The following is a 24,006-nucleotide window of genomic DNA, read 5'->3' as shown; positions in this document are numbered from 1 at the left end:
GTGGAAGGGGCGTGCCGAGCTCCAGGACTGCGCCTTCTAGAGAGGGGGTGTCCTTGGGTGCTGTCCGGACGGGGGAGGGGGGTGTCGGGGGGAGGCAGCGCTTGGGGCCAGGCAGCTAGTGCGCTGCCCCAGGTAAGTGCTGTGGGCGGGCCGGGTGACCTAATGGAAACAAGAGTAGAGGGAAATGAAAACTTTCGGGAGAGTCGTGGCGGCCGCAAGGCTCAGGGAAGACTGGAGGGTTGTTTTGGAGAGAGCCTAGGGTCTCATCGTGGTTTCACACTTGGTTCTTTTCTTTTTTCGCTTTCGTCTTCTTTTTTTAGTTTTTCCTGGCGTGGTTCCATCGCGTCATTCAGGACGCTATGGAGTGATCCCTGAGCTGTCTGTTCCGGGACACTGGCTATTTTTTAGTTACTCTCTGAACGTAATTAGACGCGTTTCCAGACATCGAAGAGACTGCTCTGCTCTCCAGTGCCAAGATAAACTGTCTGAATTTGACAAGGCATTCATGGTTTCAGTTTTTTCAAGGAGTTGTGGATGGAACCCTTGTGTTACTGACATCCTTGAGAATGTAGTCACAACTCAACGCCCCGAGATGGGCTTCCAGGACGAGTTTGTTTTAGAAAGGCTTCTACATGGGGTTATTTCACTCCTGATAGAGTAATATGTAAGCAGAGCTTTAAAGTAGTTTGAGTTTTTTTTAAAGAAAACATTACAGTAAACGGAGTTTCAAAATAACTGAGTTGGGGGGGGAGGTGTTTCCTGGAAGTTCTGACTCCATTTCTTGTAGGTTTTAAATATCGCTCCATAAATTTAAAAGTGAAAATCTTAACCTCGGTTTGGGTGCCTAACTAATCCCACTTCTCAGTATGAATTCCCCTGTTAACTTTTCTTTTTTTTTTTACGCGGGCCTCTCATTGTTGTGGCCTCTCCCGTTGCGGAGCACAGGCTCCGGAGGCGCAGGCTCAGCGGCCATGGCTCACGGGCCCAGCCGCTCCGCGGCATGTGGGATCCTCCCGGACCGGGGCACGAACCCGTGTCCCCTGCATCGGCAGGCGGACTCTCAACCACTGCGCCACCAGGGAAGCCCTGCCCTGTTAACTTTAAGAATTTTAAAAACTTCTTTAATCTTCAAAATTGCAGTCCCCATAGTCTGCATCTGCTCTTAGCCAGGCTTCATTATGTCCCAGAGTAAGGAGCAGAGGCACAGACCGGAGTTCTACACCCACCTACCACAAACGACTTTGAGCCAGTCCTTGAGTCTGAGTTTCCTAATTTGTAAAATAATGATCTCCAAGATTTTTCTGCCCTTACATTCTTTTTTTGCTTTCACATATCATTGGTTGCAAAGTCTTGTGAGGCTTGACTCTTAAGAAAGATTATTAATGTGAGCCTAACTTAGCTCAGAAGAGAACTTTGCACAGGAGAGAATTTTGCAATTTAATTCTGCATTATGCAGGGTACTTTAGGAGGTAAGGTGGGAGGGTCCAAAGAACCATCAGATGTGTCCTTACCTCTCAAAGACATGGCATGTTTATGAAGACAGGGAGCAAGGTGAAAATTTTTATCCACTTAAATAATAGGTCAGGAAAACAACAGAAAAGTTAAGCTTTGTAGAGCTTAGATGATTCTTTGCCAAGTAATTGTACAACCTAATTGTTCCGGAAGTTTAGCAGAGGGAGAGATGCCTTAGGGTGGCTCAGAAACACCATCTAGAGGAGAGGAGGGGTTGAGAGGAGTTGCAGAGGATGGGTAGGATCTGTGTAGGTGGAGAACGTTCCAGGTGGATAAAGTGGCCAAGCAGAGGAGTGGAGCTTAAAAGCTGACTCTGGGTGTTCGTGAATAAGTTGTCCGGAGGGGAAGGAGTGGGTGTTGGGGAGTTGTGGAAGGAATCGCCGGCTCTCATCAGTATGACGCTTGGCTAATGCCCAGGTTTCTAGGTCTACCTTTATTCCCAATCACCAGGTCCATCAAGATTCGGATGTTGTATGTGTCTCACCTGCGTGTGTACTCGACCACTCTGCGAACTGGCTGCAAGTCTCAGCGCACGGGTTCAGTGATTGTTCATGGTTTATTTATAAGTTGGGAGGGGTTGGTTCCCAGGAGCCGTAAAGGGTAGCAGTGCCCTTGCCTCCTCCCCAGCTGTAAATCCTGATGACCCAGGTGGAAAGCAGGCCGCTCTCTGATAGTTGGAATTTCCCATCAGCCTGTTGTTCCTCCAGACTGTTCCAGTGTTTTAGCTGTATGAGCCTTCCTGTAAGGCTCGTGTGGACCCTTGGATATCTGTGTCCCTCTGCAGAAGGTGACCACAAACCCGCTGTAGATCCAGGTGCTACTATGTCATGTAATGTTTTCATCTCCCGGAATATGGGTGGTTGGTCCATACGGGGTGTATATTTATGGTTGTATAGAGGCGAAATTTGAGTGTATTTCATCTCACAGTGGGTGTGTGCGCACGTGCTCCATCATTCCTGCCTTCCCCAAGCTGCGGCTTCTCCTCTCACTCCCGTCTGGAATGTCCTGTCCCCTGCTGTCTATCTGGCTCTTTCCTTCATTTATGGTCTGTGACATGCATTTAGGCATTTATAGCTACAGTTTCAGGGGTCTGTGTCATCCAAACCGAATTTTAATTTTCCCTACAGTAGCACCCACTGTGACATTTTTTATAGAGAGAGAAAAAAAGGAATGTTTCGGTTACTTTTTTTTTTAAGCTTTTGTGTCATTTTCCATTTAGAATTATCTTCTTATTTTGCTACTAGTCTGGCTTTCTTTTCCTCTCTTGGGTAAAAGCTTTATTTTTAGACATCTGCTACAATCAATGTCACTTTCCCCTTACTGTTATTATTTTTAAAAATTGATGTAGGCATGTGTCTGTGCCTGAGGGTCTGGATGAGGCAAGACTCAATGATGCGGGTGAGTGTGAGTTAGCATATCTGGGAAGGAGTTTCAGTTTGTATTTTACGCTCATACCAGAACCTGCTGGTGTCTTGAGGGCCGCCTTCCCTCCCCCCAGGAGCCTCTTGCTAAGGGAGATTTGTTCTATTTATTTGCTTTTCCTTTCGGTGGAGGCACAGGTGTCGGTGGTTTTGGTGATGGTGGTAAGCTCCGCACTCCACTTCCAAGCGTCCGATCCAGGAGTCAGACGCCTGCACAAGCACCTCCAGCCTTCGCGGTCAGGCCTGGTTCCCGCCAAACCCCCGCATGGCCACTTGAAGGCCCGACCTCGGCATCCCCACCACGGTCTGCTTTCTTCCTAGCCGCTTCCCTTTTAGAGCCTTTGGTTCCTTTTCTCGTGCCTTGGGTCATTCCTGGACTTGAGTTCTAACAAAATTCACATCAGCTCTGCTGCACCCTGGCTCGCAGTGAGAGATCTGCCTGGTGCAGCCACGCGGAACATCTGGTCCTCACTGTGCCCTTACTCGCCACTTAGCCATCCTCGAGGAAGGAGGAATGCGGGCTGCTCTTCCTGAGGACAGTGGCCTGAGACATGTGCTTTTCATGTCACAGGTCGAGGAAACCCACTTTAGGCTTCCAGTTTCTAATTTTGTTGGTGGTGGTTCCTGTTTTGAGAATAAGGCATCTGCTCAGCCTGGTGTCTTGGTTCTTTGGAAATTTAATTTGTCCTCTTTTCTTACCGGTTTTTCTCTTCCATAAAAGCAGTGATTTGAAGCACTGTGTTTACCGAAGCTCCAGGCAACTTCTCACCTTTAACCTAACACAATGTTCCTTTTGTACCTTTGCTTAGACCAGGCTTTCCTCAATCTTGGTGCTGTTGACAGTGGGGCTGGGTCATGCTTTGCTGGGGGGCGGGGGGGGGGGCTGCCCTGTGTGTTGTCAGATGTTTAGCAGCATCCCTGGCCTCTACCCATCAGATGCCAGGAGCACCACTCCCCTCCCATATGACAACCAAAAATATTTCCAGATGTTGCCAAATGTCCCCTGGGGGAGGGGGCAAAATTGTCCCCAGTTGAGAACCACTGGCCTCGGCTGTTCTCACTCCCTGGAATGCCCTGGAATGTCCTCCCCCTACTCTCTACCCTCATCCCTGCCTGTCAGACTCTTCCTTGTCCTGCGAGACCAGTTCTGAAAAGTCTTTCCCAAACCTCCAAGGCAAGGGTTAACCATACCTTCACCTGTGCTCCCAAGATATATGGGCACTTGATCATAACTGTTAGGATTTATCATGCTATGTTGTTTTCTCTGCGTGTCTGCATTCCCACCAAATTGTGAGATTCCCCAAAGCCAGAGAGCCTGTCCAGAAGTGGATCCAGGTTGTGTGGTCCTTTGAAATTCATTACAGTTGGGGAGGGGGGAACCACCTCTGAGAAAAAGAGTATAAGTTATGAATGTCAGATTAGATACACGGCTTTGGAAGGGCAAGCACAAGTGAGTGGCTGTGAAGCAACCCACCGCTAGCCCTTCTGCATTTTCTATCATGCTCCAGAATTGGGCAGCTGTGTGTTCAATACATTTTAAAATGAATGAACTGGGACTCCCCTGGTGGTCCAGTGGTTAGGACTCCACGATTTCACTGCCGCGGGCCTGGGTTCAATCCCTGGTCAGGGAACTAAGATCCCACAAGGCACGCGGCGTGGCCAAAAACTAAAAAAATTAGAATAAAAAAATAAAATGAGTGAACTAAGCCGTCAAATGTTGGCTGATTGTTCTTCAGCCCATGGAATTCTTAACTTAAAAAAAGCATACAATCATCTCAAAATATTGTACTTAATTTAATACAACTTCAGTGTGTGTGGGGGGCGGGCAGGAGCAATGAGCTGCAGAATTCGTAGAAAAGCAGTGAACAGGCGCTCGCTCGCCCTCGCTCTCTCACTCGCCACACAACCTCTGTACTCTTTCTGCAGCTCTTTGATCACTTGGAAAATTAGGACAGAGGGTCCCTCTTGCTTCCTGGGGCAGAGCCTTAGGTACCCTGGTGGTCCTCAAGCACGTGTCAATCTGTGATTGGTTCAGAGCTCTCCTTCAAAGGAGCTGTAGTTCGATTCATAGGAGAGGTGAATGGCACACTAAATCTTTTTGGCTTGCATGTGAAATTCTTTGGCAACCACTTTTAGAGGCCTTCGGAAAAGGACAGTTTGCTCTGGGCCTGTTTTGCACATTGGCTTCGTATTGGGACAAAAAAATGAGAGTTGGGGTTTCAGAGCTGCCATTTGGAGTGAATCGCCCAGCCGTCTTGTTTCCTTTCCTGCTCCGTGACAGATTTCCAAGACTATTTTTATTCGGGGTCATTTGTTGACCCTGGAGACTTCTGAATTTAGCTCCCAAACAGAGCCAGATGTGGGTGGAATCAAGCGCTCAGAAGCTGCTACTGGTGTGTTTCATCACAGGTTCTGAAGGGTTCTTCTTCTTCCTTAAAGAGAGCAGCTTTGACTTTTTGCTCAACTTGGAGACGAAAGTGGTGGATCTGGTATAGATAGAAGTGTGTGTGTTTAATGACTCGCGCAAGCTGTCAGTGTCGTGAATTATCCTAATGTGGAGAGCCGTTTGCTGACATTTTCACCTAAGTCTGAGCCACCTCAGCAAAAAGGACTGGATCTCAAGGACCGGCCTCATTTTATGATAACTCTCTGGCGTCCCTTGCTGTGTTGCTGTTGGGACTGGATTGGGTCATGTGGCACTGCCAAGCCTATCTAGTGGGATCTGCTGTGAACAGTGGCTCCAGCCCCACTGGGGATGAGCCTCGCTGACATGGCCTATCAGAACGTCAATTAGACGCAGGAATGGGTTCAGAGGGTAACAGCAGTTTTAAATACACATTGCAAGCCTCTCTCTTTTTGTCTGTTCAGTTCCTTGGTTGAGATAACGGTTTTCTTTCCTCTCGGTTGGAGGCTCTCTTCAGTTTACCGGCTATGTAATAACTAGGCAGATCTCTTAGTAGGCGGTGTCTCCCCAACTTTAGTTTTTGTCATTTATGGGAAGAAGAAAGGGGAGCACATGCTTGCATCGGAAAGCAGTGAAAAGAGCACAGGCTTCGAGTCCTGACTGGCCAAGGTCAAATCCCAGCTTCACTTTCACTCTTTTTAGCTTTGTACCTTAGGGTACGTTAACTCACCTAAGCCTCAGTTTCCTTATATATGTAAAATGGTCGCCTCTTAGGGTTATTGGGATGAAATCACATGAAGTGTAAAAAGTGCCTGGTCGGTGCTTGGTACATAATTCCCTCCCAACTAATGTTAACTCTGTTTCTGAATCCTTCCCAAATGGCCTCACCTCCCTGCCCTGACCCTGAAGGGCTTGCTAATCTCACCTCTTCCTTCCTCACAAAGACAGAATCAATCGTTTTGGCTTTATTTGGGGGGCAAGAATGAAAAGTGTTCTAGAAGGGGTTGGGGTTACCTAGTGGAGAAAGCAAAAACATTGGAGATAAATAGATCTGGACCTTAATCCTGTCTCTGTCCACCACTACCACCCACGTGGGCTTAGACAAGTTGCTTAGCCTCCCTGAGTCTTGGTTTCTTCATCTGTAAAGATGAAGTGTTACTGCAAAGATTAAACTCTACCACCTGTAAAACACCTAGCGTGGTACCCATAGCATAGCATAGTAGATGCTCAGCAGACGGTCCTCTGTCTCTCCTCTCCATCCCCTCTCAGTGCAGCCCTGTGGATCAAGTGCCCTTGTTGGTCCCAACTGTCTCCGTGACTGTCACACTCATAACCCTGTTCCCTCCAGGGTGTTCTCTGATTTCATGAAGATTGGTGGCATTGGTGCCTGAGATCTCCAGGCACTATAGATGGGTGATTAACTTTAAATATAGTCTTTAAAAAAAAAACCCTCTAACATTTCCTTATTTAACTATAGACCTTATGTCTTTTTAATATAATCTCCTGGCTTTAAAGCTAGCAGCTACTTGAATTCTTGCTGTGTGCTCATCACTGTGCTGGGCACCTTGGTGGGGGTTACTTTATAAAAAGTCATTCTTTGTGGGATAGCTTAATTGGGAGTAAAAGATAACCTTAATAAATAGATCAAGCTCAGGTAGAATATGATTGAACCGAAATGAATATTGCAGACAATCAATTATTTTTAGGGCTTCCTAGAGAGAAGGAACCAGTGAAGCAGATTTTTTAAAAACAGAACTGATGGCAATGTAATTAAGAGTTGTATATATGTTATGTACTAGAGTTCTCAGGGAATTCAGAAAAAGAGAAAATGGGATTGGGAGTAGGTAGACAGTGCTCTGTGGAAGAGGCAGGATGTGAGCAGACCCTTGTTGGAAGGAGAGAGAGTTTCTCATCGGGAGACACCCCTTTCCCCTGGGCCCTGATGTCCTAGCCCTTTGCTTTCTCGCCATCCACTTTCAGCGCCAGTGGGCTGGCCATGCTGCCCACCAGCTTCCACTGCTCGAAAATATCCGCCACTACCCCCACCCCCCGCATTGTTGGCACTTTCTTCATTCCTGTCTTATGCTACCCCCAAATTCTCCCAACTAGAGACTGAGTCAGACTGATAAGAATCCTCTTCCAAAGTCAAATACTTCTAATGCAGCCCAGGCACATGAGGGTAAATTTGCTGGGTCCTTTCTGTCTCATGCTTTGATGAGGTCAGTTAGAAGGAGGGACTGAGAATTTCATTTCTGAGTAATAATTTTGCAGCCTGTCACTGCAGACCCGGGATGGAGAACTGAACTCTGGCGGGAAGGATGGGCCAAAGATAGTATGAGCCCAGTTTATTCTTGCTCTGAGGACAGAGAGGGAGGGCGCCAGAGAAAAACTTGGCTCAATTAAAAAATTAGTCTGTGGCTTATCTTTGGGCCTAGAAGAGGAAATGGAAAAAAAATTTTTTTCTTCCTTTATTTTATGCCTAATTACAGAACTTTTAAGACTCAGCACCCAGACTGCGTGGTGAATACTATGGTCTTTCCATTGTGGGTTAGAGACATATGTGAGCCAGCCTGTGACTCTAATCATGGCTTTCAACATTTCTTGGTGAAATAGAATGGTGCACTGTTGGAAAGTAGGCCATTTTAGAGTAAGGGTTTCTGATAAGTGACTTTAATTGATGGAGAAGGGATTTGAGAGCCTCAGCTGGTTCCTTTTTGATACTTTGCCCACCTTCCCGTCTCCTCCTTGTCTCAGCCTCACCCCTGAGGATACCCCAGTTTGCATTCCAGACACAGAAGCTCATGGGGGAGCAGCTACTTTATGTCTCAGTGAGACAGTCTTCATTCTCCCCACGTTTCTGCCCCTTGGTGCACACAGTATGGAAATGGATTTCGCTTTAGTGAGATTAAAGCATTAATTCTAGTAAAGCTATTTTGCTTTAATAAAAAGATTGTTTAGTGCTGAACATAGCTTTTTTCCAAAAAGTACACAGGCCAATTCAAGGTTCTGTTAAAACAAAACAAAAACTTCTGGAATAGATGGGGAAATGCATCAAGAGACAAACCCAACTTTGCTTTCATTCCTCCTCTCCATTTATGACCCACAGTCATATTACTAAGACTTGGGGGAAAAAATTACCGCTTACATACACCAGGGTCCCGTAAGCGCTAGAAGCCAATGAATTAGTCAAAAAATGGCTTCATCTAAAACAATGAAGCAAACACCAAGAGCAATTCAAACAATTTTTTCCCCTCTGATCACAAAGTCTGCTTTGAGTAACTTGTACAATAGAGGATCGTCCGTAGCCGGGTCAGGGCGATCCCGAAGGGCTTTGTCTCAAACCGCTGCTTAGTGTCCAGTATAAAGTCGAGAAAAATTTCATAGTCAATTAAAATTAAAAAGTCCAACTCCATTTAAAAAAAAAAACCTTACACTTACTTTGGATCACCCTAAAATCGGTTATGTTTCAGTTTGGGCTTTCATGGACATCTCAGTCATTTAAAATTTATTATAATAGCCTTTGATCATGAGGCTGAGTTATTTAGCCTGATTCTGCCATCCTAGCCTATGTTACTTGTAATTAAGAAGAAAACCTTTTTAAAAAAATCCTCAAAAGAACATCTCTAGAGTAGTTCAGATGTCAGGAAGTACCACTATGAGGAGTTTTTTTTTTTTTTATTGCATTCACCCCGTGCTGTCGACTCATATGTGTGTCCTACCTGTAGTCTCTAAGTCCCGAGGGCAACTTTATCTTCTTTATCGCTGAAGGCTTCTTTCCAGGCATTAAGAACAAAATGTTTTCCCTTCTATCAGTGAACGAGTAAATGAATGCATAATATTTCCACATCTTTGATTCCTGCCTGAACTATGTATTTTCGGGGTTTTATGTACTGTATTTTGTATATTTAAATAATCTGATTTTTCTGTTGTAACTCTAGTCTTTGGGGAGATAGGAAAATAAAGCTACCATTACTCTTGGGGGAGGAAAAAAGCACTAAAATATATTTGGGATCCTTGTGAAACGATAGACATCTTTTTTCTTTTCAAAGACGTGTAGAACTCAGACAGGTGGAGCTCGTCATGCATACAACAAGGGGGGAACCTACTTGAGTGGTTCTGTAATCTCGTGTTGTTGCTTACCTTAGCGAGTAGGTTACATTGTTACCAGCATCGGGAGGCCTTTATATAACTTGGTATCATTTGTTGAATGTCTCTAAAGGGACACTCTTTCATACAGCAAATCCAGTGACTCAGATCACATGATTGGTGCTCTTTCAGTCTGCATTCTGTGGTGTCCTGGGCCATGAGAAGCCGTCTTGGAGGCCAGGTAGGAGTGGAGCAGGGCTTCGGCCCCTCTCCTTTCAACAGAGCAGCTCTGCCTCTACATATTGGGGTTCCAAGGAATTTTTTTCTTGATGAGCTAATTTATTTTTATTTTTAATTTATTTTTTCAATGAAGTATAGTTGATTTACAATATTATACTAGTTTCAGGTATACCACATAGTGATTCAATATTTTTATAGATTATACTCCACTTAAAGTTATTACAAAATAATGGCTATATTTCCCTGTGCTGTACAATATATCCTTGTTGCTGATTTACTTTATACAGAGTGGTTGGTATCTCTTAATCCCTACCACTATCATGCCCTTCCCCTTTTCCCTAACCACTAATTTGTTCTCTATATCTATGACCAAGGAATTTTTTGTTTGAGAAGAAATGCTATCACATTGAAAAACCAGTTTGAAAACCACTGTTCTAGGTGCTTGTTTTCCAGATGGCTTTTAGTCTTGCAACCACACACACACACACACACAAAATTAGAAATATCTAACCAAAATGATTTTAAAAGTGGCAGTGCGGCATGCTATAATGAGCAAAGGAAGTATTTCAGTTATCCGAACTTAAGCATGGCTCTACTATATGTACTCTGTGACGTAAACGATGTACTTCAGTTCTCTGAGCCTCTACTGCCTGGTTTTAAAATGGGACTGATCCCTACGTTACGAGGTTATTTCATAAAATGAGAGCATAGATGGGTTGTTTATAGTTGTAAACATATCAAGGACACTCAAATGCTAATGCTGCCTCACGCTTGCTTCCTTAAACAGAATGTAAGGAATGTAATTGAACTTTTTTCCTAAAGGACCTAGATCATGATAGTCATAGTTATGAACAATTGTTTTCACACCTCCGGGGTTTATTGAGACATGTGTGATGTTTTGTTCCACACCAAACTGATGTGAACGATGTAACATTTGAGAGTATATGGTTACATTTCTATGGTTTCTCTTAGTGTGCCTCCCTGTGGATTCTCTGCCCGCTCTTAATCTACAAATGTGATCTGCTCTGGGACTGTCTCATGGAAGGGAATAGAGAGGAGTTAATGAGTTCTGACGAAGACTGAGGGGTTGCCCTGGCTGTTTCAATTCTGGGGCTTGAATTTTGAGACGTCCCTGCTCAGAAGTATCTTTTGATTGCTTTGGTGTGTGAAGCCAAGGCTGAGTTCCGAGTCGTAGGCAAAGTGCTAGTCCACAACTTACTCCTGCCCTTGGTATTTGAATTATTTGTGTGGTTGAACAAACCAGCGCACGCTGCATGGGTTTTTCCACACTGCATGCACTTTATGATTGCTTGTTGATTCGTGGGAGGCGGCAGCTGTTGGCAGAATCTGTTACCATTTGCATCTCTGCCTCCTAGGTTCCTGGTTTATCTGAAACCGTAACTGAAAAGAAACCTGTTCTTTAACTTCATTTATCCTCGGCTGCTGGTTCTCCAATTTGGCTTTGTATCAGAATCACCCAGCTCTTAAAATATCCAGATTCCCAGGGCTCTACTTCCCAGAGACTCTGATTTATTAAGCCTCACGAATGCCCAGTGATTCTCCTGTGCAGCCGGGTTAGGGACCACAATCCTAGGCTACTGGTTTGTCATCCATAGCTGTGTTCTGTTGAAGCTATATGGGATGTGAACTGACCGGTATAGTAACAAATGTATCATGACTTACCCAGATAATCAGTGTTCTTAGTTCTGTTGTGGTTACTAAATCAATTTAATTATTTGATAGTCACCCTTTTTTTTTGGCCACGCTGCATCGCACATGGGATCTTAGTTCTCCGACCAGGGATCGAACTTGTGCACCCTGCAGTGGAAACACAGAGTCTTAACCCCGGGACCGACAGGGAAGTCCCGAGAGTCCCATTTTACTCTTCATCCTTACAACACCTTTTCCTTCACCCTGTGGTTATGGTTGTCTGCTTTTAGCATACCGTATATTACTTTTCCGTCACCAGATTTCCCATACCAAAAAAAAAACCAAGTGTAATCATACCATCCTTATTAATACCTTGATACGTTTCCTTATAATATTTTGTACATATATAAATGTATATATTTAAAAATTTGGAATCTCCCTGCTTAAACAAGATACACTTTTGTAAACAGTTTTCTGATATAATGATGTAGTGTCCTCAGCATTCTTTTCGTGTCCTTAAGTTGTCCTTGAAAGTATGATGGCAGCCACAACGTCCTCATTCTTTTCTGGGTCTGCAGGGGCAACCCAGACAGACATGGTTTCTTCTCCCATAGAGCTGAGGGAGACATGTATGGGGAGACATACAAAACTGGTAAACAACAAAAGAATAATTACAGGTAGTAATAAGTGCTAGGAAGGAATGAGCAGGGTTCCCTCCCAGGGGAAGTGGCAGTGGTGTGTGTTCACGGCCACAGAGAAGGTGTTTTATGAGGAAGTTGACTTTAAGCGAGATCAGAAGGTCGAGGAATCTGTGTGTGTGTGGGGGGGGGGGGCGTGGAGGCAGGTGTGGGGAAGGGAAATCAGATAGGGAAGGGTGGTTGAGGCCAGGCAGAATGAGTCACTAGAGAGGGAGCTACTGATGGAGCATTAGTCAAGACCACACTTTGCAAAGGGCCTTGGGCACGAAGGGCTGAGACTTAAGTGCGCTGGGAAGCATTGAAGGGCTTTCCACATCTTGCAGTCGCTTCAGGTTGATAGCGTGCTTTTAAGTGTCTGGGTTCAGCTGCCCAAACTCCCCAGGTCTGGTGGCTGTTCTGAATGTTTGTTTTCGTCAACTTGGTGAGTGGAGTGAGGAGTTGGCAGTTGCTTTCTACCCTTGTCGTTCAGCGATAGTAAACACACATACAGTTCCGTCTTGATCTGTCGTATAACAGAGCTGTTTCTTGGAAGAGTCAGCCCCAAAACAGTGTTCTGTTGATTTGAAGTCAATCTCAATTCATGACTAATAGGCTACAGCTGATTTTGGGGAGCTGCCTTTTTCTGATTTTATGCTTCAAGCAATAGAAGAAGGATTCTGAGCCATGAATTCCCTGATGAAATCTCTGAGTTGTAGAACTTTAATGCCGGAAGGGAACCTGGAGGTTATCTCCCTGATGTACAGATACATGAAGTTAGCAACACAGAAATTATGTGATTTTTTCCCCCAGGATTCTTCAGTAGTCTAGTGGCACAGTTATAACTGGAGCAAAAATCTCTGGTGTCCTAGCTCTGTATTTGTTCTTTGGCTTCTGTCTTCCTTACCCTGGATTGCTTTGCAATCAAGTAGCAATTCTTTAACTTCCTTTTTCATCCCCCCTTCCCGCCCCCCCCTTAAAACAAACTTACTTGAAAAGATCTGAGCAGGTTGAAACTACGAAGAAGCTAACAATGTAGATATGAGGTAAATCTCTAGTTCTCTTACTGAAGGGCAACAGTACAAATACAAAATAACATTTTAGGAGCCAAAGATGAGGGTTTTAGGAGCCTGTGTTATGTGTCGACATCCACCTGGGCTCTATCAAGAAAAAAGGGGACTTGGAAGTTCTACCCTGGCTCATCCCACCTGCGCTGGAGGGGTGTGTAGTTCTCACTGCTTTATCAGTTAAAATGCCGTTGGCTGCAGTGAAAAGAAAACCTGACCAAACTGGCTTACACAAAAAGGAAGCGCATTATCTCACACAACCAGAGGTCAGTGATAAGAGAGGCTCTGGCCAGAGTCCTTAAGGGCTCTGGCTCCACTAGTCTGTGATTATCTCAGTTTTGTCCTTCTAGGGCTGGTTTCGCCGTCACACTGGCTGAGGATAGTGACAGCCGTTCTGTGCATCTCATCCAGACACAGTACCCTCCAAAGGAAGAAGAGGGAACCATCTGCTTTTCTTTGCTTCTTATTTAGGAAGTCCCTGGAAGACTTCCTTGTGTTTCATTGGTCCACATTTGCTCACATGCAAATTACTAAACCCATCACTGGTTCTGAGGAATGCGGTTATCATGATTGATTTAGAATGCACACAGTTACGTGGAAGGGAGTAGATACTGGAACAAAATCAGCTTCTTTTAGGGAGGAATGGATTTTAGGGGAGAATAGGATATTGAATAGGCAACCAAGAGTGCCTACTCTGTACACTTTTATAAGCTGTGTAGACAGAATGATGTTAATTCAGAAAAGAATGCTCAGTGTGTTGAGGGTACATGAAACTATGTCATTATGAAACTATGTCATTTTTAAATGACTGAAGGAGCCATGGAAGCCACCTAAATGTCCATTGATAAGATGAATGGAAAAGAAGATGTGGTACATATATACAATGGAATATTACTTAGCCATAAAAAAGAACGAAGTAATGCCATTTGCAGTGATATGGATGGACCTAGAGATTGTCATACTGAGTAAAGTAAGTCAGAGGGAGAAGGACAAATATCATATGATATCGCTTATATGTGGAATCTAAAAAATATGGTACAAATGAACTTATTTACAAAACAGAAATAGTGTCACAGACGTAGAAAACAAACTTATGGTCACCAAGGGGGAAGGGGGAGATAAATTAGGAGATTGGGATTGACATATATAAACTACTATATATAAAATAGATAACTAATAAGAACCTATTGTATAGCACAGGGAACTCTACTCAATATTCTGTAATGACCTATATGGGAAAAGAATCTTAAAAAGAGTGATATATGTATGTATAACTGATTAACTTTGCTGTACAGCAGAAACTAACACAGCATTGTAAATCAACCAAACTCCAATAAAAATTAATTAAAAAGTAAAATAAAATGACTGAAGGAATAAGACAGAGGATGTGATAACTTTGGTGTGTTTTCCAGCATCACCAAGCAGTTCTCCACTTCTCAGTGGACACCAACTGGGTGTCTAACAAATTTAATGTGCACAGTTCAGGTATTATCTACAGATCCTACAGGCTAAGGGCTCAGTCCCACAAGACTGCCGCCACTTCAGACAGTAAGTCCAGGCTGTCACTTGTGCTTCGGACCAACCAACTGTAAATTGGAGGTTCCCGCGACCCCTTCCTCAGATTTGATTTAATTTGCTAGAGTGGCTCACAGAACCCAGGGAAACGTTTGCTTATGTTTACCAGCTGATTATAAAGGATATAGGTGAACAGCCAGGTGAAGAGGTACATAGGCTGAGATCTGGAAGCATCCTGAGCACAGGAGCGTCTGCCCATCCGCGGTCTGCAATATTATAGACCAAACTAAAAGAAAAAGGCTGTGTATGTATTGGCCTGAACATATGCCACGATATGTGATATTGGGTTGGCCAAAAAGTGCCTTCAGTTTTTAAGTAAAAATAAAAGACACATTTTTCACTTTCACCAAGAACTTTATTGAACAATGCAGTCACCATTCTGTTCCACTACCTTCTGCCATTTTTCGGGCAACTTCATAATTCCATCTTCCCAAAACTTTTTATCTTTTTAAGCAAAGAACTGTTCCAGGTAGCTTTTACAGTCTTCCAGGGAATTGAAATTTTTTCCATTAAGAGAATTTTGTAAAGGCCTAAATAAATGGAAATCCTAAGATGCAGTGTCTGGTGAATATGACAGATGAATCAGAACTTCCCAGCCAAACTGTAGCCGTTTTTACCTGGTCATCAAATAAACATGCAGTCTTGCATTATCCTGTTGGAAGATTATGCGTCTTCTGTTGACTAATTCCAGACACTTTTCGTGGAGTCCTGCTTTCAGTTGGTCTAATTGGGAGCACTGCTTGTTGGAATTAATCGTTTGGTTTTCCAGGAGGAGCTCATAACAGAGGACTCTGTTCCAATCCCACCATATACACAACATCACCTTCTTTGGATGAAGACTGGCCTTTGGTGTGGTTAGGGGTGGTTCATTTCGCTTGCCCCCTGATCTCTTCTGTTCCACATTGTGGTACAGTATCCACTTTTCATTGCCCATCACAATTTGTTTTAAAAATGGAACGGGTTCGTTACGTTTCAGTAGAGAATTGCATGCGGAAATACAGTCAAGAAGGTTTTCTTTGCTTAACTTACGTGGAACCGAAACATCGAAGCGATTAACATAACTGGTGCAAATGATTTTCAGTGCTTGGTTTGGATATTCTGAGTATGTCGGCTGTCTCCCGCATGGTATAACGTTGATTGTTCGCAATTAATGCCTCGATTTGATCACTGTCAACTTCAGCTGGTCTACCCGACTGGAGCATCGTCCAGCGAGAAATCTCCAGCATGAAACCTCACAAACCACTTTTGACACGTTGGACCAGTCACAGCACCTTCTCCATACACTGCACAAATCTTTTTTTGTGTTTCAGTTACATTTTTACCTTTCTTGAAATAGTAAAGCATAATATGCCAAAAATGTTGCTTTTTTCTTCCATCTTCAGTATTAAAATGGCTACACAAAAATTCACCAGTTTTGATAAGTTTTTTTTTAACTGCACGCTGATATGACAGCTGTCACAATACAGTCTAAAAAAATTGTTTCAAATGAAGTTAGACGACTAAGCGCTACTGGAGCCATCTTATGGGAAAAAAAACAAACGAACTTTTGGGCCAACCCAATATGTTTAATGAAATAGGTGGTATAATTCCATTTTTATAAATAAAGAGGTGAATGGTATCCCTTCCTGTTTTAAAACAAACAAATAAAAAACAAAAAGCAAGAAGAGCCTGGGGCATCTTGCTGTGCTAGAAACAAAAGAAGTCCTCAAGGAATGATGGACAATGTAAAGAAGATAACCACGAGTCCATACTTACATAAACTAATCGGCTAATATCTTGAAATTTGTTGAGGAATGAGATCTTAGTATCTCGTTCTTAGTATCTCACTTAGTATCTCTCTGCAAAATACTCATTAATTAATATCAAAGAAAAACTAGAATATTGTTGCAGTAGAGAAGCCTGGTAGACACCCCCTAAGTAAGTGAGCATAAGGGACTGCATCAGTAATGGGACGAGTCAGATCACATACTACGGGCACAGATGCAGTGAGAACACAGTATCGCATCTTCTGAGACATTCTTGCTGAAGATGCATAACCTGGCTCTAATCAGAGGAAACATCTGGCAAATTCAAATCAAAGGACCAAATAACTGTAATCTTTAAGAATGTCACATTCATAAAAATCAAGGAAAGACTGAGGAACTATTCTAGAATGATATAACAACTGAAGGTAAAGCAAGATTCTGAACTGGATTCTTTTGCTATCGAGGACATTATTGAGACACTTGGTGGAATTTGAATGGAGTTTGAGAATTCGCTGTTGGTAAATGTATCACATATTTCCTGGTTTTGATGATTGTGTTGTGGTTGCACAGGAGAATGTCACCGTGGGAAGCACATATGAATGGGTGGCAGGGCATCAGGTCAGCGCATTGCCCTCAAGTAGCTCAGGAAGAAAGAGGCAGTTGCAACTTTTTTGGTTGCACGTTTGAGATTAAAAAAAAAAAAGTAACTGCTACCTAGCCATCCAATGGGTTCCCAAAGGCGACAGTGAGCCTCTGGCTGTAGGGATTCATTGAAACAGAAGTTGGAAGTTCACCCGCTGAGGCCATTGCAAAGGGATGTTGTACATCTGGAAGGCTGGTCTACGTGGCCTCTGAGGTCCCAGATGCTAAGATTCTGGGTGTTTATATACATATTTTAAAGTAATAGTTGAATTTATTAAATGATGTTTATGCCTTCAGTTATTGCAAATCAAAGGAGCTTGACCTCATACCAATCAGCAGGTGTTACTTAAAATTCTTTGCTAGAGGGCTTCCCTGGTGGCACAGTGGATAAGAATCTGCCTGCCAATGCAGGGGACATGGGTTCGATACCTGGTGCAGGAAGGTCGCACATGCCGCGAAGCAGCTAAGCCCGTGCGCCACAACTACTGAGCCTGCGCTCTAGAGCCCGCGAGCCACAACTGCTGAAGCCCGCGCGCCTACAGCCTGTGCTCTGCAACAAGAGAAGCCACCGCAATGAGAAGCCCGCGCACCGCGTCGAAGAGTAGCCCCCGCTCGCCGCAACTAGAGAAAGCCCGCACGCAGCAACAAAGACCCAACGCAGCCAAAAATAAATAATAAAATTTTCAAACATTAAAAAAAAAAAAAACAGAAATACTCTTAGCTAGAGACTTTGTATGCTAAGGACTGTGTATGACTCCCTACAGGAAACGTTAATGATGTCATTGGGTAAAAAGGGCATTGACACAAAAAAGAATCTGACCCCCATACAGTAGTATATAATAAATACCAGATCAGTGGGACCGATATTCTACAGTTCAGACTGGGGGATGTTTCTGTGAGCTCAGGAAGGCCTTTAAAGAGCTGTGAGATGGGGCTGGGTGCTGGAGCGTGAGTAAGACTTAGGTATGCATGGAGTAAGAGTGGAAGGGGGGCATTCCATGCAGAGGTGCCTCTGTGAAGGGGCACAGTGTGTTCAGGGACAACGAGAGGACCAGTCTGACAGGTTTGGAGGGTGCCTATAGGAGAGCCCTGCTTTAAATACAGTGTAGTCGGGGAGACAGGACTAGCTTCCAGAAAAGGGAAGATGGGGAGGAAACTCATGACGGGGACATCAGCCACTGAGTTAGATGGTTTTTTAATTTGTGAAATTCATTCATTCATGTCTCTGTTAATGCATTCAGTCCTACAAGATAGGTGTTGCACTCATTATATGAATGTGAAACATTGTATTCAGAGAGAGGAAATGACTCTCTGAAAGTCACAGAGCTGATTTAAGAGGCAGTTTGAATCGGAAGCCAGATCAGCATGACTTCAAAGCCCATAACCCTTCCTCTACCCCATCTGCTTCTTACCCATGGGAAAGGAATAGAGGGCAGTGATGTAGACTGGGGTTGCTGACTGTGTGTGTAGAATATTGGAAAGAGTATTGGGAAAAGGAGAATGTCTCTCAGTACCTCCTGTCAGTTTGAGATTGAGGTGCCCATGGGACATGCCATGAGATTATTGGAAAAGAGCATGAAGTGTGAGAAAAGGGCCAAGGACTGAATCCTAAGGAGCATCTATGCTTGAGGGACAGTCAGAAGAACCCCCTCACAGGATCCTACAGAGGAGCGTCCAGGGAGGTTGGAAGTAAACAGGAGAGTGTGATGTCACAGGAGTCCAGAGGAGAGGGTGTGGTTGGCAGAGCTGAGCACTGCCTAGAAGTCAGGGCAAACGCAGGTGGAGAAGCGTCCATTAGAGCCAGCACCAAGGAGGGCATTGGGGACCTTAATATGAGAGTGGCCTCAGTTGCGGGCACAGGTGGAAAACCGTCACAGTGGGTTGAACGGTGAAGGGGGAGGGGAAGGGAACTAGCAACCGTGAAAGGTGAGAAGGCTTTCAGGAAGTTTTCTCTGAAGGGAAGGAGAGCGGGCCGTAGCTACAGGAGGTGGTGGATGGAGTTTTGCTTTTCTCTTACTTTAAGCCTGGAAAGTTGAATAGGAGTAAATGATGATGGGAAGGAGACAGGAGAGAGAGAGAGAGAGAGAGAGAGAGAGAGAGAGGTTTGAGAGAAGAGAAGGGTCTGATGCAAAAGGTGAGACCGCTGAGGAGATGGGCAGGATGGGGGGAGGGGAATGGGGGCACCATGCCCATTGTCTACACTGCCTGCTTCCCCCCACCCCCATACGCCGAAAGTCTCCGTGCGCCCATGCAAGGCGGCCTTGCTGACCGTAGCTTCCTGGTCCCCGCCATTTCCGAAGCACATCATCCACAAAGAGCATCTGCTGCACATTTGCAACAAGGGCAGCGAAGGAATATTCTGTTTAAAGTGGCTCAATGCAGTGCTGTCTGTCTGTGCTCAATTCAGTGCTCAGTTCAATGCTGTTTGTTCCGAAATAGCTTCCTTAAAAAAAAAAATAGGTGTCCAAGGAGAATGAGGGAATGAGAATGAATACACTCAGGCCAAGAAAGCCAGTCCTGCCGAGACCACGGGCCAGCTGGCCTGGGCCAGCGTGGCCTCGGATGGGCCTCAGCCTCATCCAGGGGAGTCTAGGCCACGCTTCTCAGGGCTGAATGTGTTTTGAAACACATGGTGTTTACTCTGTCGTGGCCTCATTTACCACCATTTAATTGGGCATCTGAAGAACTATTTTGATCTGCAATAGCTGACAAAAACTGTTTTGAATAAATGAAGAGCAAAAAAAAAAAAAAAGTGCTAGACCTGTATGTTAGATGTTAAAATGCAAGACGGAGTGAGAGCCCACACTTGGGAAGAACACAAGTTTCCATCAGCAGTGGGATGGAAAAATAAATTGTGGTGTTCATACACTAGAGGAACTAGATAACAACAGAAGGGAATGGACAACAGCTCCATGCGTCAGCACGAATGAATCTCACAGTCATAACACTGAGCAGAAGAAGTTGGACACAAAACAGTCCCTACGCTGTACCTTCATCAATATAAAATTCAAACCCAAGCAACACTGATCTGTGGTGCTGGAAGGCAGGGTAATGGGAGTTTGGGGAGAGGAGAGGGAGCAGTGATTGGGAGGAGGCTAGAGCGGGGCTTCTGGGCTGCTGGGCATAGTCGTCTTAACACAGGAGTGTCGCCCAGGTGTGTTCACTTCGGTAATTCATCACAGTGTGCTTTCATGATTTGTGCACTTTTTTTTTTTTTTTTTTTTTTTTTTGCGGTACGCAGGCCTCTCACTGTTGTGGCCTCTCCCGTTGCGGAGCACAGGCTCCGGACGCACAGGCTTAGCGGCCATGGCTCACGGGCCCAGCCGCTCCGCGGCATGTGGGATCCTCCCGGACCGGGGCACGAACCCGCGTCCCCTGCATCGGCAGGCGGACTCTCAACGACTGCGCCACCAGGGAAGCCCGAGTTGTGCACTTTTCTGTGTGTGTATTACGTTTCAATAAAATGTGTTTTTTAGAAGAGACAATAAGGAAATGGTTGAGGAAACAATATAAAAATCATCAAGCAGTTCAGAGTTGGTGGAAGTCCTTTGACCTTATGCACGGCATCATAAATCTCATTGCAGCCAGTGGGGATTAACGACCAGTTTATCAGTGCCAGCTGAAGGGTGGCATGACTGCAGTGGATTTGCAGAGACTGGAAGAGCAGCTACCAGATACGGCATCTGTGCATATGTGTGAGGTGATATTCACACACGATATGTACACACTTGTATACCAGGCGTCGGTGTCTCAGAGAGACCAGAGCGCAGGTACTCAGTATAGGGTGTGGATTCAGCTAGTGTGCTCACACCCAGCAGTGTCCCAACTCCCTATCTGCAATTTGTGTGTGCTGTGGGCATAGTTACAGATTTTACTGGGCTTCTTCAACCTTTACTCTATGTTTATTGCTTCCCTTCAGATTACTTTCTGATTTCATTTTGAGTCTCGGATGCCTTCGAGAATTGCACACTTACGAGATGTTTTGAATCCCCAGCTCTGCTTCACTGGCTCAGTGGGTTTGTGTGCAGAAAGTACAAACTGATTCTAATATTAGTTTGTCAAATAAAATTAAATCTCTAACCACTGCATGAAGTGTATAGTGTGTCCCAAAGTGAGGCAGAATTATTTTTGGATTATTTGTTGTTGGCAGTTGGCTTCATCAATGATTTCCTGCCTTAGGCCAGAGAAAAAACTAAAGTTGTTTTGCTTGGATGTGCAAGCTCGTTCACTTGCAGGTTTATTTCAGGTGGAACTTTGCTTTTTTGGAGGAGGGTGACTCACTTGTGAGGAATTTTGAGTAGTTAAGCACGGAAGAGATCTGTTTTTCAGGGTTTCATAAATTGTCAATAGTCTCTACTTTGCCAGGATCCATCTTTATTTCTTCATAACCCCTTATGAGTTCGATCTTCATGAAAATTCTGGTTAATACATTTAAATTCCCAAGGGTTACCTATTGCACGTGTTTGGAATGAATGGAGAAGAAACTCTCCATGAAGTGAAATGGAGATTTTATTTTTTTTTAGTTCAGACTGATTCCAGTGTGATTCCAGTTGTTGACATTGCTGGTAAAAAGAGTATTTGACTTTTTCTGTTTTTAGGAAACTAAGACAGTTTTTGCCTATATTTGAAATCAGTAGCTCTGAAAGGTGACTTTCAAACATGTGCCTCAGAGAGAAAAAAAAAGTTAGGGAAAGATTCTTATGAATTAATTTAAAAACGTGTACACTTCCAAAGTGACTACAGGATAGCTATGTAAACTTAGGCAGATACCACACTTCATAATGTTCAACTTATTACTTGTTTCAGTTATTTATTTAGCAAATTTTCCACCTGGCATATGTTGATTCTTAGAGCACTAGTTAAGTTGTGTGAAAAAAAAAAAATCCATAATTTGTTGATCCATCCTGTACTTACCTTATTACCCAAAGTAGGAATATGGGGATGGTGGGGCTGTTTACCGAGACTAGAGGGAAGAAGATTTGGAGTGTGGGAAGGAGGCTAAGACAACAGGTAGAGGCCATGGTTCTTGTGAGTCATCACAGGGAATTGTCTAGAAGCCACATGGAAGCACAGTTCTGAAGCTTAGAAGAGTGACCTGCGCTAGGGACATAGGTGTCAGTCATCTGTAGATGGTGACCTTTGGTGCTTCTGGAGTACATGAGATTACCTGCTGGAGAATGGGCAGGGTGAGAAGTGAAGGCAGACATCACCTTTCAGGAAAAAAGTTTGGGGCCTCTTATTGAATTTGTTTTTCATACCTGGGTTTTTCCCTCTCAAAATACAAATGATCCCTGTCAAAAACTTGGAAAGTGCAAAAATATATAAAGACAATAAGATTCACCAATAATGCAGTTCTCATTTCCCAAGAAAATCACTGTTAACGTTTGGAATATTTCTTTCCAGACGTCTTCCTATGCACATGCTTTCCACACAGTTGAGATACCGCTGTGTAGACAATTTTGCATCATATTTTTTTCCACTTAACGTTAGTTCAAGCATAGTGTCATCTTGTTAAAATCATAAGTAACATTGCATTTAATATTTCTGTGCAAGAATTATTTCTCCTTTCATTATTTAGGATTGTCTTCTTAGCACGGATTCCTAGAGGTAGGATAACTGGGTTAAAAGATATGAACAATGTAAAGTTTTACATTTTATTAAGTGTTTTTCAAAATTTTTTTAGCAATTTCTGCTCCCATTGACAGATGGCTCTAATTAACATTTAAGGGTTTCACTGGAGGAAGAGTTAATAAAAGAAATAGATGAACCAGAAAGTAATGGTATGAGAGAAACTAATAAAAGAGAGCATTCCTAGAAAGAAACAGCAGCAGTAGTAAATGCTGTAGAGAGGCCACGTAAGCAAAGGATAGACGGATCCATTGGGTTTGGTGCCTGGAGGCATCGGTGTAATGGTAGGGTGCTCGCCAGGTTTACAGTGAGCTGACAGATGGATGAAGTAGATATGGTTTATTCCAGAATCATAGCTGTGAAGGGCAGGAAAGAGAGCGTTATTAGGTAGAGGGGCTGCAGAATTGATAGAAGGTGTTATGTTGTTTGTTTTTAAAGATGGGTGAGACGTAGGCCTGTGTGCAGGAATTGATGCTGGAGGACGGGAGAGAGGACGGGGTCCAGAGCCCTAGGGCCACCTCTTTTTCAGAGACAGGAGGAAGGGTGGTCAGGATGGGAGTGGATGCAGGTAAACTGGTAGGAAGTTGGAGGAGTTTCTGTCGAATAGATTTATTTTTCTCTGTGAAAGAGAAGGCAAAGACAGTGGCTGAGAGTGAAGGGAGTGGTAGAAACATCAGCTCGGTGATGAGGTGAGGGCGAACAAGTTTACTTTCTAATGTAGGTGACAGTCCAGGGAGCTGTCTGAGGACAACCGTGGGGATCACCAAGTTGAACCTTCACCAGCGTCGGAGGTTTTCCTGAGGTTGAAAACCACGTATCTGTAGCGTTTCCCATCTGTCAATCTGGGGGATTTCTCTGGCAGTACTTAACAGCCCAGGTGCAGGGGAGAAGCAAAGTAATCAGCTGGTCCTCTGAAAAAAATTTTCCTTGCAAGTATATTTAAATAACTTTAAAGTAAGTACAGGGAGGTTTATTCTCTCATAAACAAGAAAAAGGAAATGGATTGACTCTCATGGTAAGCTGGTGACCAAGGTCCTTCCAGACCTTGATAACTACTCTGTTCCCTTTGAATTCACTAACGCTTGTAGTTAGGTTTTAGAAAAAAAAAAAATTTTTTTTTAAGTGCTGGTAAAAGAAAAGTTGGCATATCCTTGTATGCTAGATCGTAGAAAAGTAAACAACAGGGCACACAGTTTAAGTGAGGAGAAAGAAAAAGAAAAGAAGGCATCATTACTATGCGATTCCTGTTCAAAACTGCTGAATGTTATTGGAGGGGCAGTAATTATTTAGTCATTGGAAGTTTTAGAGAAGCAATGAAAGAGAAGGCAGTAGAGCGCTCACAGAAGCCACTTAGTTTTTGTA

General features: G+C 43.9%; 1 protein-coding gene across 1 annotated transcript in view; it reads left to right on the top strand.

The window, feature by feature from the left end:
- The window catches only part of MYO1D (myosin ID), a 348,470-nt gene that overhangs the window by 328 nt on the left and 324,136 nt on the right, over positions 1-24,006 (top strand). The gene's annotated exons all lie outside the window — the stretch shown is intronic.

This window comes from Grampus griseus (genome assembly GCF_964374135.1).
Source record: "Grampus griseus genome assembly, chromosome: 20".
Lineage (NCBI taxonomy): Eukaryota > Metazoa > Chordata > Mammalia > Artiodactyla > Delphinidae > Grampus > Grampus griseus.
The sequence above is the reverse complement of the archived record's forward strand: the minus strand, read 5'-3'. Positions and strand labels throughout refer to the sequence as shown.